The 9,849-nt window shown below is 37.5% G+C and overlaps 1 pseudogene; it reads left to right on the plus strand.

Annotated features, from left to right (window-relative positions):
- The first annotated feature begins 2,319 nt into the window (after positions 1–2,319).
- LOC102825470 lies at positions 2,320–3,062 on the plus strand (annotated as a pseudogene).
- The last annotated feature ends 6,787 nt before the right edge of the window (positions 3,063–9,849 follow it).

Genomic DNA, 9,849 nt, shown 5'->3' on the forward strand with positions numbered 1-9,849 from the left:
GCTCAAATCCTCCAGGCCCTCCACATGAGAGAGATGAGGCTTTCCGCAACTTGCAGCCAAACAGCCTTGTGGCTCAGTATTCCGTGTTGTTGTTGTTGGAGCTCCACACTACATGTCTCGCTGCTGCTCGAAGTTCAGTTGCATAGGTGACAAAAATGTTAAAATGATAGGGGCCTTATAGCTTAAACAGCATTGTAGGGAAGCACCCTTGTGGCCCTGTGTGAAATCCTTGTGAGAACATGATTTCTAGTTGGCACATTGTCAAGCCCTGGGGTTGGTATCAATTTTATATACTACTATGTCAGTTATCTTTCACTCCATCATTGTTTTTGTGTCCTATCTGTTTGGTATCTATGAATCTTTACAATGGGCAATGGATACCTCTGTTTTGTTGATATCCTCAGGACCAACTTACCTTGCTTATTTAGTAGTCTATCCCTGGTTTTCACAAAGGAATCCCAGAGTTTTTAAGTTGCAAAAGATGTGGGCTTGGTTTGAGCAGTTTAAAAGTCTCTAAAGCAACTACCATTGACAGAAGGACACTAGTGAAAAATAAACTCAGGCATGAGATGGGCTGAGTAGCAGTAACAAGAGAACTTGCATTCAATGAAGATCCACTGAAAGAACGCTGATAAAACGTTGTGACAAATTCTTTGTTAGGAATTTTATTTGACTCTGGGATGATAATTTTCAATAATTTCTTAGCATCTTAGCATGATAAATAAGCCTGAATTTCCTCTCTACTCTGGGATTGGTTTAAAATTTATATTTATGAACAGCATTGGTTATATGTCGTGGAGTCATTTTCAATGCATAGTGACCCTGTATAGGGTTTCCAAGGTTGTAAATCTTTATGGGAGCAGAAAGCCTCATCTTTCTCCTGCAGAACAGCTGGTAGTTTCAAACTGCTGTATATTTGAAGAATTTAGAATTCCAGTGATCAATTTAGGAAATAAGCTCCCATTTGTTCTTTTATCTTTTATATTTTGGGAAAATGAGTTTCCATTGGTACTATTTTACCTTTCTTCTGGGGACTGGTCCTTGCTGATAACATGTCCAAAATATGAGAGACCATGTATGGTCATTTGGGCTTCTAATGAGCATTCTGGCTGTACTTCTTCCAACACAGATTTGATTCTTCTTTTGGTAAATAATGGTACTTTTAATATTCTCTTCCAACAGCATAACTCAAATACATCAATTAATCTATCATCTTCCTTATTCATTGTCAAACTTTCACATGCATAAGAGACTATTGAAAAAACAGTAGTTTGGGTCAGGATACCTCAGTCTTCAAACTGACATCTTTGCTCTTGAACACTTTAAAGAGGTCTTTGTGCAGCAGATTTGCCTAATGCAGTACACCATTTGATTTCTTGACTATGGTTCCCATGAGTGCTGAAAGCCTTTGCATAGTCAATGAAATACAAGAAGAAGCCTGGTTTGCTTAATTGGAGTAGCTAGGTTTTCTGACATGCAAAGCTAGAGTCAAGTGCCTTCAGACTGAAGCTTATGGCAGACTGGCGTATCCTTTGAACATTTATCTGTAACACTAAACTAAAGTTTTCTAACATTTGCCTAACTAAGGCAGAAGACAAGGGGACATGTGGCTGAGATATCCATGTCCACAAAGAGACATGCCTGTGGGCATGGCTGAAAAGTAAGTATGATGTACTGACTGAAAAACTGTATCCTATGCATTTCTAATATAGATTGTAACTTACTAACTTTGCTAATAAACCCTGGTGTATGCTTCAGAATAAGGCAGTGCACAAGAAAGTAGTTTTAAATGGCAATGCTAGTGTTTCAAATCCATCAGCTCCTCAGAAAACCTATGCAGGGTTGCTATGAGTCAAACCAACTTGATAACACAATAACAGTAAACCATGAATTTGTGAGTATTGTCCAAGAGTTCTGCATGGTGACTGCATATTATAAGGGATTTTTCACATTGCTTAATTCTTGCTATTTTGCTGACCTAAAAGACGTGTCTTGTTTATGAGGCTCTAACCTTTGGCAATTGCTATAAACTGGATGGATTAGCAGATGTATGATAGGACTGAGCTACACTCAAAGTCAATATCAGCTGACTTCTTCTGACAACCCCCCTTTAAGAGATCATCAGTTGAGATCTATATTTCAATAGCATAATCATCCATCTTATTGGAATTAAGATTAGAAGATGTTATTGCTTATGACCAGGCTCTAAATAGATATATTCAGAGAACTTTAAATGAGATCAATCTTGGACTCTAAGATATAATTATTGAAATGACTGATGAGTGTAGTAGTTCTTCAATACCAAATGTACCAAAGGAAATGGTGGGTTTAGGGGAGAGCAGGGCTTCAGGTGGCAAAGGTGGCACAGAGTATACATTTATGACCTTCTATTGTGATGTGAAACAAATAGAGAAGAGAGATTATGTTCTTACATCCAAAAATCAGATTGAAAGGTTGACCCATTCTGGTTCTTCTTAACTTCAATTTGAACCCATTTGAAGTTCTTCAGATAGATCCTGAAGTGACAGATGAGGGAATGAAACAGAGGTTTGACAATTGATGTATTTGGTGCACCTTGACAAAAACCAAAATGATGCTGATTGAGTACAACAAGCTTTTGAAGCTGTGGACAAAGTTTACAAGTTGCTACTGGATCAGGAATAGAGGGAACTAGGTGTAATTATGGCAGGAAAAGAATCCATGGAACACACTATGAAAGAGAGAAAAAACCAATTAAAGAAGGAAGGGAAACATACAAATGTAGAGAAAGATGATCCTGAGCTGTTCAAACAAGCCTGTATAAGCAGACCATGAAGCTGTTTGCTGAACTGGAAATTAAAAGAAAAAAAGAGAGGCCAAAGAGAAGCAAGAAAGGAAGCAACAAAGGGAAGAAGAGATTGAAGCTCAAGAAAAAGTCAAAAGAGAAAAAGAGTGGTAGAAAAACTTTGAAGAAAGTGGCGATGGTCATGTAGATAGTTGGCAAGATTTCCAAGCAAACACAAAGGGGAGAAAAGAAGAAAAATTGTACCTTCCTGAGAGCACCAAAAGTAAATATAGAGTAATGTGAGTGACTCCCTGAGTTCACAACCACAGAACCTTTCTCCACCTGCCTCCTCTTCTGCTTTGAAGGACTTTTTCTTTCCTCCCATTCAATGCCCCAACATAGAGTTGTGTTGTTGTTGTTAAGTGCCATGGAGTCTGTTCCAACTCATAGCGACCCTGCACAGGGTTTCCGAGGCTTGTAAATCTTTATGGGAGCAGAAAGCCTCATGTTTCTCCTGCAGAACAGCTGCTAGTTTTGAACTGCTGACCTTGAGGTTACCAGCACGATTTGTAACCACTACGCTACCAGCATTCTAGTAGTTGCTTTTTAGTCCATTTTGTTTTAATACAATTTACTATCAATCAGAATAATTATTTTGTACATTGAAATGAGGAGTTTGGGTTGTTTTTTGTTTGTTTGTTTTTTGTTATTTTAAAAGTCCTTCCCAACTCCCTACCTCCAGAGCAGCCAGGAAAGGAAGATGCCACCACTGGTGCTCCTTCTGTTCTTGTAGCCTGTAACTTAATGTTTTGTACTTTACTGAATTGTGATGGTTAAAACCTTCATGTATAGTTTATGGAAATCATCCAATTAAACATGTTACTTAAAATGGTGTTGCAGTGACTTCTGAGACAGGCTGGACCATCTTAGGAAGCCCTTTTTCTTCAGATGCTTGCTTCTGGGCATGGCATCTTTTGATACCGCAAATCAGACAGAGAAAGCAGTCACTCAATGCCCTGCTGTGCCCCCTAATCTGACTGACCAATTAGCATGGCATGAGGCTCAGAGCTACCCAAACATGTTCACTTTCCAAAGAGCTAGCTGTCTTCTATCCAGTACCATTGCATCCTAGCCTGTCAGTATTCGTTAGTAGTAAAACCCTGTATGTGTAATAAATTTTTATACATCCCCCCAAGCTCAATGTACCCCAACTTCCCTTTTCTACACAAGAATGTACCTATGATGATTAAGGCTACATGTTAATTTTAGTAAACCATGATTTTAAGTGGTTTATGATATATTATGCAATCATTTTCCATTTTGTTTTCTCATATGTGCAGACAGTCCATTGAAATGGAATTTCCTTGGGATTATGGTCTGCATCCAAAAATATATGAAGATTCTGGAAAAGTTTGAACTTGCTCAATCCTGCATCAGACTCATAATCACCTAACCATGGATGGCTTCTTGGGATTTGAACCAGAAGCCTAGCATCTACCCTGCCAGTTTGGAATTCATCAGCCCCCACAATCACACAAGTTAGAAAAAACTCTAGGCTTATGCCTGAACCATAGATTTAGGAATTATGTGCCTTTCCATCTGTCCAGCCTCCATATCTGCATGAGTCATTTCCTTAATAGATCTACACACTCTTCACTATTTTTATTCTTCCATAGAACAGTCTACAAAGCAACTATATTATTATTAAAACTGATTGAATGTGTATTCTTGATGTTGTTGTTGTAAAGTTCAGTTGAGTCAATTCCAACCCATAGCAAACCTGCATAGGGTTTCCAAGGAGCAGCTAGTAAACTTGAACCACCTACCTTGCAGTTCAAACAGACCTTGCAGTCCAGCACATTAGCCTGCAATGCCACACCAGGACACCATATTCTTGATTCTAGTACTAATATAATTCACTATGCTTTCCATAAGCACCATATATCATTGAAACTCATTGATCCTGTTCCTTTCCGTAACTTTAACTGCTTTCCATGATGGAGTATGTGTTGGAAAAATTTTACTACTTTATATTGGAATCTTTATATTTTCCATAGTTTCTAATATTGTAATTATAAAATATTGGTTTTCTTATTGTGGTTGTTAGGTACCATCAAGTTGGTTCCTACACATAGCAACCTTATGTATAATAGAAAAAAAACACTGTTTCTCAGGGATCATCCTTACAATCACTGTTAAGCTTGAGCCATTGCTGCTGAGGCCACAGTGCCTTTTTTTTTTTTTTTTTTTTTTTGCAGAGCTGCCACATACTTAGTAAGAAGCCTTACTCCAAAGGCTGGTTCCTCTTGAAAATATGCCTGAAGTATGAGTGGTGAAATATCACCATCCTGACTTCTAAGGATTATTCTGGATATACTTCTCCCTACACAAACTTTCTTGTCTTCTAATTATCCATGATAATTTAATATTCGTCTCAAACATCATATTTCAAATGCATCAATTCTATGGTCTACCTTATGCACTGTCCAGTTTTCACATGCATACAAAGCTATTGAAAATACTATGGGCAATTTAGTCTAGTCTCAAACTGACATCTTTGCTCTTGAACACTTTTAAAAGGACTTGTGAAGCAAATTTGCCTAATGCAATACATTGTTTGTTTTTTTATCTACTGCTTTCATGAGTGCTGATAATGAATCCAAGCAAAATTAAGTCTTTGACAGTCTCAATTTTCCAACATTTATTATGAAGTTGTTTATTGGTCCATTTCATTACATTGAGGTGCAATCCATAATGAAGGCTGTTGTCTTTGATCTTCATCAGTAAGTATTTTAAGTCCTCTTCACTTTCAGCAAGCAAGGTTGTATTATCTGCATATCACAGGTTGTTAGTGAGTCATCCTCCAATCCTGATGCAACATTCTTCTTCATATAATCTAGTTTCTTGGATTATTTGCTTAGCATATCGACTGAATAAATATGGTGAAAAACTATGAGCTTGATTCACACTTTTTCTGATTTTAAAAATTCAGTGTTCCCTAGTACTGTTCAAATGACTTCCTCTTGGTCTATGTACAGGTTCCTCTGAAATACTTATTCTCTACAGTGTTGTTCATATCTTGTCATTATCTACATAGGCAAAAGTCTTTGCATAGTAAATAAAGCACAGGCAAACATCTTTCTGGTATTCTCTGTTCTTGGCCATGATCCTTCTGACATCAGCTATGATACCTCTTGTTGAATATCTTTATCTGAATCTGGATTGAACCTCTTGCAATTTCTTGTCAATGTACCGCTACAGACATTTTTGAATTATCTTTGGCAAAATTTTACTTGCATGTGATATTAATGATATTGTCTGATGATTTTCACATTCTGTTGGGTCACCTCTCTTTGGATTAGGCACAGATATACCTCTTCCCATCAGTTGGCCAAATTTCTTGGCATAGAGTGAAAGTAGTGCTGCTTCAGTTAGTTGAAAGATTTCAATTTGTATTCCATCAGATCCTGGAGCATTGATCTTTGCCAATGCCTTCAGTGCTCCTTGGACTTCTTCCTTAAGTATTTTGGCAAAGAACAAGGCACCAGGAATTGATGGAATACAAATTGAAATATTTGAGTAAAGTGATACAGCATATGAGGCACTCACTCATCTATTCCAAGCAATTGGAAGACAGCTACCTGGCAAACTGACTGATAGAGATCAGATTTTATGCCTGTTCTTAAGAGAAGTTATCCAGTGGAATGTTGAAATCATCAGACAATATCACTGATATCCCATGTGAGTAAAGTAAAATACAGAAATATTTGCAACCATACATTAACAGAGAATTTCCAGATTCAAGCAGGTTTCAGAAGAGGACATGAAATTAGAGATATTATTGCTGACATAAGATAGATCTTGACTGGAAAGATGCTTAGTTGTGCTTTATTGACTATGCAAAGGCTTACAATTGTGTGGATCATGACAAGGTATGGATGACATTGGAAAGTATGAGTATTCCAGAGCATTTAATTGTGCTCATAAGGGCCTGTACATAGATCAAGAGGAAGTTGTTGAAACAAAACAAGAGAACACCGAATGGTTTAAAATTAGGAAAGGTATGTAACAGTGTTGCATTTTTTTCACCACACTTATGCAATCTGTATGTTGAGCAAATAATCCTAAAAGCTTCATTAAATGAAGAAAAATGTGGCATCAGGATTGGAGGAAGGTTCATTAACAACCTGAGATATGCAAATGGTTAAACCTTGCTTGCTGAAAGTGAAGAGGACTTAAAATAATTACTAATGAAGATCAAAGACCACAATCTTCAGTATGGGTTGAACCTCAATGTAAAGAACATGAAAATCCTCACCACTAGACCAATAAATAGCATACATATAAATGGAGAAAAGATTGAAGTTGTCAATGACTTCATTATGTTTGGATTAAAAAACTATCAGTACTCATGAAAGTACTAGTCAAGAAATCAAACCATGTATTGGAAAAATCTGCTGCATAAGACCTCTTTTATGTATTAAAAAGCAAAGATGTGAGTTTCAGGACTAAGGTCCACCTGCAGCAAGTCATAGTATTTTCAATAACCTTATATGCATGCGAGAGTTGGACAGTGAATTAGGAAGACCATAGAAGAATTGATACACTTGAGTTGTGCTGTTGGAGGAGAATATTGAAAATACCATGGATTGCCAAAAGAATAAATAGATCTGTGTTGGAAGAAGTATGGCCAGAATGTTCTTTGTAAGCCAGGATGGCCAGACTTCGTCTTTCATACTTTGGACATATTGTGAAGAGGGACCAGTCACTGGAGAAGGAATGCATGTTTAGCAAATTGGAGGTTCGGAGACAAAGAGGAAGACCTGCAATGACAAGGATTGGCACTGACCAGCATAGCACATGGGCTCAAGTGTAACAACTATTATGAGGCTGGCCCATGATCATGCAGAATTTTGTTCTATTATACATAGGGATGCTGTGAGTCAGTACCCACTTGACAGCACCTAACAACAACAACATCAATAATTACACTGAATATCAATGTATTAAATGTACCAGTGAAGAGATAGAGAGTGGCAGAATGGATAAGAAAACAAGATCTTTCAATATGCTGTCTGCAAGAGATACATCTTATACAGAAAGACAAAAACAGACTAAAAGTTAAAGGATGGAAAAAAAATACACCAAGCTAACTGCAATAAAAAATTAGCAGGACTGGTAATATTAATCTCTGATAAAATAAACTTTAAGGCAAAAATCAGCATAGTAAAGATGGACATTATTTCATGATAAAAGGATCAATTGAACAAGATGACATAACCATTATAAATATCTATGCTTCCAATGAAAGAGCTCCAAAATATGTAAAGCAAACTCTAATAGATTTGAAAAAAGAAACAGAAAAACTATAATAATAGTGGGAGATATTAATACACCACTTTCATAAAAGGATAGAACAATCATAAAGAAACTCGACAAAGACATAGAAGAACTAAACAATACAATCAGCCAACTTGACCTCAGAGATGTGTACAGAGCATTCAATCCAACAAAGCATATTCTTTTCTAGTACACATGGAAATATGTTGATGATAAGTGCCATCGAGTCGACTCTGACCCATAGCGACCCTGTAGAGGGTTTCCAAGGAGCAGCTGGTGAGCTTGAACCACTGACCTTAGACCATGTGTTATACCACAAAGCAAGCCTCCATAAATTTACAAACATGAAAATATTACAAAGCATCGTCTCAGACCAGAAAGCCATAAAATTAGAAATCAACAATAGGAAGACAAAGGAAATAAAGTCAAATTCATGGAAACTGAATAACACCCTGCTGAAAAGCTACTGGGTAATAGAAGAAATAAAACATAAATTCAAAAAGTTCCTAGAAACAAATGAAAGCCAAAAAAACCCCACAACATATCAAACCTTTGGGAAATGGCAAAAGCAGAGCTGAGAGGATAATTTATTGCAATAAGTGTACACATCCAAAAAGAAGAAAGACCCAAAATCAACACATTAACACAATATCTCCAAATAGAAACAGATGGCACAGCACAGGTTGGGGGATAGACACATCATAATTTGGATAATGGGGATGGCAGTACACAATAAGGGGTATGGAATAACAAGGTAGATAGGGGAACACTTAGATAGGTTTGCATGGGCTAAAGAGGACAGAGGTAAATAGTGATGTGTGCTCAACCTTGGAACAACAGGGCTCTGTGATATAGGGATCAAGGCATAGTCTTAATGGGTAAAAGAGGAGAAATAATGTTAAGATGTTTGACTATCTTATGGATATTTGTTTCCCTTGCCTAATACTGTAAAATAGACACCTGAGTCAGATAGAAAAGGAATATTGGGAAACTCAATTATAGAAAGCTTATAAGCCGATCTTCAGGCCTATAAACTGACTGGAATACCTAAAAGGGATTCTAGAACTTGTCCAGGGACATAGACTTCTTGTGGAGCCTTTGTAGTGTATAGGACCTTAGGTGAAATCCTCAGATCCATCCAGAACCTTCTGAGGCCACTCATTCCCACTTGAAAGGATATGAAGACCATACCGGAGTGGCTAAAGAAATAGAAGATACTACTGGAAAGCAAGGCCAGCAGGAAAAATCAAAAACAAAACTGAAAATTTCAGTCTGTTTGGCTATTACAAGCTAGCTATCACTGGGAAGACTTCAAGTCAAGCAATCAAGTCCCTTCAGGACAATCCCTTCTGCAAGACGAAAACTCAAAGGGAATGTAAAAGCAGGCATGTAAATTCACTGGCAACCATGTTGGTGTGCATGAAAGTGGAAGTGAGAGAAATGAAGTAATGAAGATATGGGCTGAGTTCGACCACATTCCATAGACTCCTGTTGAACTTGACATGAGAGAGAAGAGAGGAAAAGAGCTGGTTGATCTGAAGTTTGGGGAGACTAGGGAACTAGGGACAGGTTTCAGATGAGCTTCCAGATGAAGACAGACTAGGAAGAAGGAGAGATACACTACTTCCGAATATTTAGTCACTGAAAACATTATAAATAGCAGAGAAACACTGTCAGATATAGTGCCAGAACATGAGGCCCTCAGGTTGGAAGGCACTCAAAACGGGACTGGGGAAGAGCTGCCT

The sequence above is a fragment of the Chrysochloris asiatica genome, unplaced genomic scaffold, assembly GCF_000296735.1.
Source record: "Chrysochloris asiatica unplaced genomic scaffold, ChrAsi1.0 scaffold00351, whole genome shotgun sequence".
Classification (NCBI taxonomy): Eukaryota; Metazoa; Chordata; class Mammalia; order Afrosoricida; family Chrysochloridae; genus Chrysochloris; species Chrysochloris asiatica.